The sequence below is a fragment of the Doryrhamphus excisus genome, linkage group LG14, assembly GCF_037039965.1.
Source record: "Doryrhamphus excisus strain RoL-2023G ecotype Guam linkage group LG14, RoL_Dexc_Guam_v1.1, whole genome shotgun sequence".
Classification (NCBI taxonomy): domain Eukaryota; kingdom Metazoa; phylum Chordata; class Actinopteri; order Syngnathiformes; family Syngnathidae; genus Doryrhamphus; species Doryrhamphus excisus.
In genome coordinates this window covers 6,973,880-6,985,087 of record NC_136370.1, presented here as the reverse complement: position 1 = coordinate 6,985,087, position 11,208 = coordinate 6,973,880, and the positions used below count along the sequence as shown (strand labels likewise).

At 39.6% G+C, this 11,208-nt stretch overlaps 1 long non-coding RNA gene across 1 annotated transcript; it reads right to left on the bottom strand.

The window, feature by feature from the left end:
* Positions 1–9,482: 9,482 nt before the first annotated feature.
* Positions 9,483–10,448, bottom strand: LOC144901711 (uncharacterized). Its single transcript, XR_013629778.1, has 3 exons — positions 10,105–10,448; positions 9,916–9,996; positions 9,483–9,841 (listed from the first exon to the last, which is right to left on the bottom strand). It is a non-coding gene; the product is annotated as an uncharacterized LOC144901711 (long non-coding RNA).
* Positions 10,449–11,208: the final 760 nt, after the last annotated feature.

Genomic DNA, 11,208 nt, shown 5'->3' with positions numbered 1-11,208 from the left:
TCCAAATTGTCCATAGGTATGAATGTGAATGTGAATGGTTGTTTGTCTATAGGTGCCCTGTGATTGGCTGGCGACCAGTCCAGGGTCTTTCAGTCACAGTGTTGCAATGTGTTATGTGTGTATTTCATTTACAGCTCAGGTTGGATTGCATTTAGTGTGCTGGGGTTGTACAAGCTGTAGTGTACACTGACTGCGCTTCGATATATCCAAGTTTCAATTCTGCAGTGTTGTCCGTTGAGAAGCTATATCCTGGTGTACTTACTTTTGTCGGATACGATAAATGATCTATCAAGGATGGCAAATACAGACTGATACAAGGTGTAAATGAGAACATATGGGGACAAAAAGCAGCTTTTTAAACTGATAAGCGAGACTGAGCACAAAAAGCTACATATGGGTTTGTACAACACTGCTCCGTCCTGCAGGCACTTTCCTTATATCCGGTGTAACTTTAATTAGACATGTGATGAATGAGTCCAATATTTAAAATATATATGCCTGGTACCTTCCCTTGTGATACTAACCGAGGCAGGAAAAAATAGATTAGGAAATTGAAAATTATGTATTTGTGTGTAAACATAATTCTACTTTTTTATTGTTTTTTTTGTTATAGCTTCATAATATTCCTATTTAAACCATATTTTGTTGCCAAAATACATTTAGTAGGTATTTCTCTGATAAATGTGGGACATTTGTAAATACTTTAGGGTTTGAATGAAACCAGGTCACAGAAAAATGCCGCTAACTCAAACAAACAATAACATTCCATTTAACAAAACCACCAAATATTTTGAATCCACTTATGTAAATTAGCATGTTCACTTATGCACATGAACTGAGACGCAGACACTGATGGGATCAACTAAAATGAAACTTGATGTTGCCAATGGGGGAAATAAAAATAATTACAAATAATGATTAATCATATAAAGCATATATCCTAATTTGCACCTGGACAAAAATAGATGATGATTGATTGTGAAAAAGAACTCTTCTATTAGACCTCATTAGATTGTGCAGGTGTCCAATGAGTGTATATCATCTCTCAACAATATTCTCTCATTTTTTCTTGTGTGGGTGTCTGCATCACACAGGGATTGTTATTATGATGATATTTGCAGTTTCATTATGTCGGTTTAAGTCATTATATTTCATGGCTACAGTTGAGCGTGTATTTTACATTTTTGGGGTTTTTTTTGGAATACCTTTTCTTCACTTCTCAGTTGGTTTATTGATAATTGTCTGATTTCACTCAACTGGAAAATGAATTAGGTTAATGATATGCATCTTTGAAGTAGCTACCATACTGTTTCAATGTAAAAAACAATTAAAAAAAAAGATTATATTGTAGTGGTGTCCAGAGTGCAGCCAAGGGACTATTTATGGTTTGTTTTTGATAGGACCAGCATAGTTTTTGATAGTACATTGTACAAATAACAGTACAGTCGCCCCTCGTTTATAGCTGGGGTTGGGCATCATTTGAATCGTTTTGATTCCAGTATACATACCTTCTTTGCTGTCTCCATGTTGGTGTAAGTTATATTTTAATGACTTGTTTTGGAACAGCGGTCAACAGTATACAGCCGAAAGCGTTCTTATTTCGATGGCCGGAAGTGGGGTGTGTGTGACTTGAGAAGATCCCTTGATTATTGCTAACAGAGACTTATTGTGCAAATGATGAACTTACTAAGCTGTAGTCATAGCTACCCTTCCTTAATTTACACCAAACCTTTATTTCCCTTCAAATGTGTAACATCCTGCATGCTTTTTCACTTCCTGCTTGAGTGTTTCTACATGCAGAGGTCTTGTAAAATGCAGTTCTGACACCTTGTGGCCATTTTTATGGCTTAAAACTGCACTAAACACTTTTCTTTTGTGCACTTCCTTTAGCCTCTCTCGCAAAAAATGTAAAATACGTAGAAATACGTCTTTGGGATTGGGCGTTCAGGTTAAAAAAAAACAACAACGTATAAATGTTATGTTAAATATGTTATTCACTTATTCTATTTTGTATATGGAATCTGTTTTAGAATCCAACAAAATCATTCTTTCATTCATTTTCTACCGCTTTTCCTCACAAGGGTCGCTGGGGTGCTGGAGCCTATCCCAGCTGTCTTCGGATGAGAGGTGGGGTACACCCTGGACTGGTGGCCAGCCAATCACAGGGCACATATAGACAAACAACCATTCACACTCACATTCATACCTATGGACAATTTGGAGTCGCCAATTAACTTAGCATGTTTTTGGAATGTGGGAGGAAACCGGAGTACCCGGAGAAAACCCACGCATGCACGGGGAGAACATGCAAACTCCACACAGAGATAGGTGGAATCGAACCCTGGTCTCCTAGCTGTGAGGTCTGCTAACCACTCGACCGCCGTGCCGCTTCCAACAAAATTCCAGTGCATAACAGATGAGGTCTTGATTGAAGTACTCTTAGCGATACTGTAAGTGTACTTCAACATGCTGACACACAAACTCCCAGAAAGACATCTTCCATTTGGATCAGCAATACTTCTACCTCCTAAAAGTGCAGCCTGAGCCTCTCTGGAAAGATTAATGACCATTGATCCTCAAGTGCAAGCCACAGGGGCAGCGAACCCCCCCTGCCCTGCCCCGCCCCCTTGCTTCTGTACAGCACCAATGAGTAGCCAAATCCTTATTGTACATTTGTTCTTCCCCTTCTTCTTTGCATCTTGTGTTTATTTTCCCTCTTCTGTAAACCACAAACAAGGTCGACTAGCTTTGGTTTGTTCACTGATGTTGTTTTAATAAATTATATGAATTTATATATATTCAGGAAGGTTTCAGCATCAAACGTTATGTGATAATACTTTGAAAATTGTTCTTTAAACAAAACAAAATCCACAGTCTCAACCCTCTGATGAAAAGGGAAGCCTTTACTGTATAATCAGCCTGCTCTTTGGAAAGCGTCATCTCCATTTATGCTTTTTTTTAATGTGTGACCTCGCTAATCATATGAGCATTATCAAAAACCCACATTGCACAGGGTCATTGCTGACGTGGGATTCCAACGCTACATTAGCATTTGAGGAGGAACATTTCTGCTGTATTTTACCTCACACTTTATTCTGATCGTGAGCTAACCGGCCAACCTCTGACCCTCTTCCACACACTCGCACATGCACACTGCATTTGAGAGAAAGTGTATGTGCAGGCTTTCATTTTAAAATCAATACCAGAGAAGTTTTTGGATCCACAGATTTGAAATACTATTGAGAAATTGATAATATCTATTTATTTATGTGTACTGTACAGACTGAACTCGAAACTGAGATAAGAAAAATCCAACAAAATGGAGAGCTATAAAGCATATTTAAGAGCAGGGCTCCAGACTAACTGTTTTTTTTTTTTTTAAATCAAAATTTTAGGAGCACAAAAAGAAAATTCAGGGTCGCACACTGAAAACTTGCAATGTAAAATATTCCCTTTCCCTTTCCTTTCCTTTCTTCTTCACTATATTATGGATAACTACTCAAACAAGCAACTGTCTTTTCTGTTTTCTGTCCATAGCTTCTGGAAGGCCTAATTTTGGCATCATATACATTATAACTCCAATACCACCCTCTTTTCTTCTTCTTTGGTGTTTGCCTGCTTTCTTCCTTTATAGGCTTTAGTGCAGGTTGGCAATCACACTCCATTTGGGTGGATGTACGGAGCACATGTTTGTCAGCAACAAAAAATATTCAATAATAATCAAATAGAATTGGCAAATTAACTTGTAAGGTTGCCAGGTTCTGTCAAAATAAATAAGAGACACCTTGTTGCAGGGCCAACCAACCCAAGACATTATATTATCCAATATACTGTAGTAGACATAATATTCTTAGACATAAATAAGATAATTTCACATGTTAGCATTGACAGCGTACTTCCTGGTGACTATTGTCTCAACAATGTAACATTACTGTCCCCTAGAGACCAGTGTTCATAATTAAAAAAATTGTGTTTATGTTTGACAATTGAATGAAAACAATAGTTAATTGCGTTGGAGCAGACTTTGTATGGAAGCGATAATAGTTTGTGTTTCTGTGGCTGGGTTGGCAATTTCAAATCAAATGAGCATGAGGAAAGAGACACCAAACAGGGAAACACTAATCTTTCAAATCGCAGGAGCGCTCTTACCGTTGCTGCTCACACAGCCAATGTGGTTAGCGGCCATATGTTTGTGCGATGATACGAGATGGATTTGTGATGTTCTGCAGCCAAAAATGGTTTTAATGATTCAAACATGGCACAACGAATGCCTTCAAAAGTCCCTTCGAAGGCCCATATTGCTGTTTCATAGGCAAAAGCATGTTTTATTAAAGGATGGGTTAAAATAAAGCCCATTGCTCATTTGAATAATTCTTGCATTTGTCCCTGTTTTTTTGTCCCAACATAATTAGATGTTTGTGTGTGACTTATTAAGAGGGATAAACAGAGGCTGTCTTGGCACATCGTATGTTTAATACAAATAATAAGGCGAGATATGCTTTCCCCAGCCTTGGCTTAACAATTTTCTGCTTCCTCTGGGAGAATCCTTTGCATCAATTCAATTTATTTCAGTAAATGGAGCGATTCATCAGGGAAATTTGCTTTGTCGTTTGTGTTTTTCATCAAGCAATATGTTTCTCTGCTTTTTTTTTTTATTCAACACAAATGAATCAAGCAAGCCGTCTTTAAGGTAATGTCTGCGTCTCGCCTGTGAAGCTATGGCACAGACAAGGATTCATAATAATTAGCAGAATGTTTACCGCTCACTCACACTGAGCTCATATTGATTGACGTGTTAGCTGGAAAAACACTTTTTCTTGCATAGCCTGATCAATTGGCTTTAATGAAGTTCAGGGAGGGGAAATCAGGCCTCAGCTCACAAATCCGTACTAGAAGAGATACGATATGCAGGGTCATGCAGCGCAATATGAAAGCAGATTGGCAAACAGCGAGTTAGGAGGTTCGTATACGAACACACGTCTCTATATGGGAGCCCTGTGACATTTTCACAGCCTTCACATCTCATCAGGGCAGTAATTAATCACTGGGCCAAACAAGGTGGCTGGTGCATGGAACAGCGACACTTGGCGCTTGCCACCGGGTGATGGGCAGACTGTTGCCATGGTGACATTTTTAGTTTAAGCCCTAATGTCAAATATGGGCTTGAAACTTTTGGAATTACGCGGAATATAAATACAGTACAAACTTGGTTAGTGTACACCCCATTTAGTGTGTTAACATAAAAGATTTTTGTCTTGGTTTGCAAGCATTTTCTGGTTAATGTTAGAATTGGCTAGAGGTCCTCGTCCGCACACGTGTGGCTGAGTTCTGTAATAATTGGAGATTTAAAATACTTTTTTTGGGAAGACCAGAGAGCAGGGCATTAGAGTAATCTAAACGACAGGATATAAAAGCATGCATTAGCACCTCCGTACTGGCCTGAGAGAGAAACCGGCAAACTCTGGCTATGTTCTTAAGGTGATAAAAACCTATTTTTGTTAAATTTTTGATATGTGGGATAAAATTTAGCTCAGAGTCAAAAATCACGCCCAAATTTTTAACTGATTTGGCTGGTTTAAGATCCTGTAGTTTTGGTAAAAGTTTTTCTCTCTGGCCTTCAGGACCTATAACTAAAAACTCACTTTTGTCCTGGTTGAGCTGTAGGAAATTCTCTGCCATCCACGACTTGATGTCTAAAATGCAGTTAAAAAGGGCATTAAGTGGCCCTGAGTCATCAGGAGAAACGGCGATGTATAGCTGTGTATCATCAGCATAACTATGGAAGCTGATGCCGTGCTTCCTGATGACGTCCCCAAGGGGAAGCATGTAAAGATTAAAAAGGAGTGGACCTAAAATTGAGCCTTGGGGAACCCCACATTCAGTTTCATGGGTTCCTGAGGAACATGTATCCATACTTACATAAAAGCATCGGTCTGTGAGATAAGAACAAAACCAGTTAAAAACAGTACCGGAGAGGCCGACCAGGTGTCTGAGTCTATTTAATAAAATGTGATGGTCCACTGTATAGGTTATCCCTAAAATAGGTTTTAGGCAAGTAGTATATTGATGCCTTTTTTTTGCACCACAGCTTTTGATGTTCTTATTGGTTATACTGTAAACGGTTTACTGTGTCATAAAACTATTTACCATATTTAGTCAGGTGTGCAGTTTGAGGAAGTGGTGAGGCTTGCTAGAGTTTTTCCAATGTTTGTTGTTTCCTTTTAATTTCTGAATGCATTTTTAAATCGTGTTAAAAGAAGAAACAGTTCAAAGCTTTTGTGGTGCAGTATTCCATCTTATGGAACTACATAGTAAGGCATCAACTGCAAGACAAATGCAAGTCAAATGCAGTACAGTAGGTCAGCAGGTTTTGTATGTACAATACTGTATTCTGCATTCCTGTAATTGGTTCTTAATGTGCAAAACTGAATTTAATATGTATTTAATAGCTGCAAGAGGTCACATTTTTAGGGCTTTTTATGGGTGCTTCCAATATTAGCGTCTTACTGTACTGTAAATATCAGATTGACCACACTAAACAACAAAATGGGCTATAAGAGGCCTGCGGGCCGTACTTTGCCCAACCTCATACTTGTGCAGTGCATCTTTGAATGAAAAATTTACTTTTTTTTTTTTTGTACATTTTAGAGCGTCGTAGCACCTTGTCAGGGCAGTTAAGCTTGATGAGAACACAGCCTGCAGGCAAAAATGAGGGCTGACAGAAAGCCAGATGAGGCCCAGACATCCAAGGTGTATTAAGAGTTGGAGCACAGATAACCTACTTCTATAATGCCACTTTGAATAAGACATAACGGTGATCATTATTTCATGAAGGGGAACTATTAGAGTAATGTAAAGAAGTGCAGTTTTCCAATTATTGCTTTGTGTTCCGATTTGCAGCAGCTTTTCACCTTGTCACAGCGACCTTTTAACACGGTCCTCTTTATCAGCCCAAGATGATGAGAACAGAAGCGGCATCACTTGCTGGCTTTTTATGTGAAGCGAGGGCATTTGTGACAAGAAAAAAAAAAAAAAAACAACAAAAACATGGCTCCAATCCAGGACGGTGCTGTCACAGAAGACATTAGAGGAAGTTTGTTGTCACCAAATGACCTTTGGAATCAAAAAAAGGGGGCTTCAGGATGCTTGCTCGCTTGGCAGTGAAACTCCCCAAGTCAAGCACACATGTGAGGTCAGATTATTATCAAAGCTGCTGAAGCAGAAAGTTGAAGTAGTGTATATATGTGCTCGCTAGGGAGGATGCTAGTGTCAGTTCAAGGCCTTTGAGTCGCTAGAAATGCATCTGCAAGCACTGGAATTATTAATATTTAGACATGCTTACCACACTGTATTAAATCAAAGTAAGCAAAAAACAAGAGGAGAGAGTGGGGAGGGAAAAGAGAGAGTTTTGTAGCAGTGTTGCGTCGATGGACACACTTTTTATTTGCTCATTTACAATTCATGTCAAGTCAACCCTCACTCTATACCCTACCTTGTGGAGGAGAGAGAAAGGCGCCTATGGGCCAGTGCTTTTCTCCTATTTGACCTTCACATGGTGCTGATCATTGATAGGATGGTTTTTGATAGTGAAGAACACGTTTGAACTATAAAGGAAGCCAGCAAAGCACAGAGCAGTGGACCTCCAGCACCAAATTGTAAACCTTTATAGATACCCACTACCTCCTGCATAATTTATTCCCTTATTAAGGAAAATCTCACAAAAATGCCTTGCACCTAAATAGAAGCGAGGGAAAAATATCCTTGATCACTTTTATGATTTTCAACAAACTTTGAAAGAAATTGATTGTATGAACATGTTTACAAGAAAACAAACAATAACCATCCATCCTCATTAGGGTCGCAGGGGTATGCTGGAGTCTATCCCAGCTGACTTTGGGCGAGGTTACACCCTGGACTGGTCGCCAGCCAATCACAGGGCACATATAGACAAACAACCATTCACACTCACATTCATACCTATGGACAATTTGGAGTCGCCAATTAACCTAGCATGTTTTTGGAATGTGGGAGGAAACCGGAGTACACAGGGCTTGTAGTGTTATAAGTAAATGTTATAAGATAAATTGATTACCCAACACTGTGGTTGAGTGGTTGGCGTGCAGGACACACAGCTTGGAGAGTTCAATTCCACCCTCGGTCATCTCTGTGTGGAGTTTGCATGTTCTCCCTCTGCGTGTCTGAGTTTTCTCTGGATACTCCGGCTTCCTCCCACATTCCAAAAACATGCTAGGTTAATTGGCGACAAAAAGCCCAGGGTCTACCCCCCCCCCCCCGCCCAAAGACAGCTAGGATAGGCCCCAGCATGCCTGTGAGGATAAGTGGTATAGAAAATAGATGGATATCTCCTTGTTGGTTACCCATGCTTATTGTAATGTTATTGTTTTTTTTAAGTCTCAGAATAAAATAAACACAAAGAATAGGTTCAAATACAAATATGCACTAAACAACCAAAACAAAAAGCTGAATAAACAAGTGGCCTTTTGTGACATTGAGCTGCAAACCATTTCCAGTCCAGTCCAATCCATCGCTTAAAAATAATATTCCTTCTTTGCAAAGTTGCATTCCCAATTATGTTTCCAAGGAAACCTCTTCCTTCCAGTGCAGAGGAGAGAAGAACATTTGCACAGTAACAATGGACTTCTCCTCAGATACTCAGGCTACATAGTATGAGTATAAAGTCATCCCTGGCCACAATCTAGTTTGAATTTTGGGGCTTTACTCCATCATGGCTTTTCAAAAATATATCACTTAATAAGCCATGCTGTTTAGTGGTTAAATATGGCATATTAGTAAAATATTTAAAACATAATAAAAATTTGATTTTTTTTTACCTTATTGACACATTTTCACGCATAAAAAGAGCAAAATGAACTCTAAGACAAATTATAAGCCATTAAGAAGACACATTCAACAGGCTTTCTTTGCAGGTTTGAAATACCTTTGTATAAAACAGTTGACTAATCCAGGCCATAATCCAGCTAAATCTCAACTCAGAAACCCCAATGTCACGTCTTGTTTACATATCTGGAACACATTATATGCACCACACACAAGCAGGACTCTTATTTGCATCTTAAATGGCTTATTGTATCTGATTATATCTACTATATTGGGTAATAACAGTGTGAAGGTGACTATTGAGGTGTTATTTATGTCTAGAGGGCTCTCATAATGTTAAAACTAGGGATGTTCCGATCAGGATTTTAACCTGCCGATCCCGATAATCCATAAGTGAAATCGTCTGATACCGATACCAATTCTGAGACAGTGCGACCACGGCAAAACAAGCCATTTTTAACTTGTCGAATGAGACGCTGCTTAGCTCCTCTCCCGATACACTGTGTGTGACTGTCCAATCACAAAGCATGAAGAGTGAATACATAATGAGCGTTTTATTTAAACACGAATATGTATAATGACAAAATGTACTCATTTCATCCGGTAAAAATGGATACTTGTTATAAACAAGTACCCATTACGGATAACGGCTCATCCCTAGTGGCAATGTTTAAATCAACTGACTTATTTTTAATTTTCTAAATGAAAAACAGTGACATTGAAAGCAAAACACTATTAGCGATTTGAAAGATGGAAGCAGGATTAGTCAAATTTCCTTCTAACTAAAACCTGCTCCAGGGCGGTTTACCAGAACCACATACGTAACATCATCACATGCGTTTTGGTGGGATTTATAATCTAGATGCACAGGAAGTCTACTTGAACCACCCACCTGCTAACCTCCTCCGGTGCTCTCGTGTTACAGTGGCGAGGCGGTACTCAGACAGTCCATCCCTTTGGTGCCTTCAAGGCAGTCTGCTGCCTTGACAGATGAGGAGTGAAAGCCCGATCAATAGAGATCACGACTTAAATGAAGAGTGATTTTAATTGGCTTACTCTTATTGATGTGCGCTTCCCAAAGCTGCTTGGACTTACTCCGGGGCCGCACTCGCCAGATGAAGATTTGCTGATCCTCAACTGTTGGTGTAACAAGAGGTGGCAATATCAATTGAAGCGGGTGTTTATGAGCGGTAGCCTCTCATATCAGCATTTGTCAATCACATTGTCCCCGGATCAGAGGATTACCTGTTCTTTGCCATTCAATGGGGGTTAGCGTATTTTTACACTTGTGTCATGATTGAAAATGTCACATTTGTCACGGTCCGGCTTGTGAGTTTTGCAGTTCGACCCCAGGATGCAGAGATTGGGACCCAAATGCAGGTAAAAAAATATTTATTTTCGCTATGCAGCAGAATGACGCACTAGCAGGTATAACTCAAACAATGACAATGAACCGAAAACGAAGGGAGCGCACACCTGAACTAAATAGGCAACACAAAATAAGAAACAGGTGCGGGAGATAATTGAAAGGAACGGAAAACAGAACAGAGCAACAGAGGAAGTGAATACAAAATAAGGGCACGAATGAGGAACAGAGGAAAAGACGAAAATTAAGAAGGCTGTCACGAGGGGGCTCTTATTAGTCCAAATATATGCATATTTAAGCAAATAATTTACATTATTGTTCAGCTTTGAGCTGCACGACGGTCGTGTGGTTAGTGCGCAAACCTCACAGCTAGGAGACCAGGGTTCAATTCCACCCTCGGCCATCTCTGTGTGGAGTTTGCATGTTCTCCCCGTGCATGTGTGGGTTTCCTTTCCGGTTTCGTCCCACTTCCAAAAACATGCTAGGTTAATTGGCGACTCCAAATTGTCCATAGGTATGAATGTGAGTGTGAATGGTTGTTTGTCTATATGTGTCTATATCCCCGTGATTGGCTGCCGACCAGTCCAGGGTGTCACCGCCTGTCACCCGAAGACAGCTGGGATAGGCTCCAGCATGCCCGCAACCCTCGCAAGGATAAGCGGTATAGAAAATATATTACAATTAAGAATCTTAAAATGTGAGAAAAATAATGAAAGCCAGTTAAAAAAATTAGTCGGAACTGGGCTTTGATGTGTTGAAACTACGTACTACAAGCAACGTTAGCCAACTTGTTACCTTGCATGGCCTTGTTATTGTCACTGTGGTCCTCATGACCCGGAAGTGGAAGTAAGCTTGTTGAATGTTTTAAACAATATTGTGGGTCAATCCAGTGTGTTAATTCTACAATAGGAAATATGTGATCAGTTGATATTGGAGTTGCAAATTGAGTGTTGGACAATATTGGCATATCCGATACCGGTAAA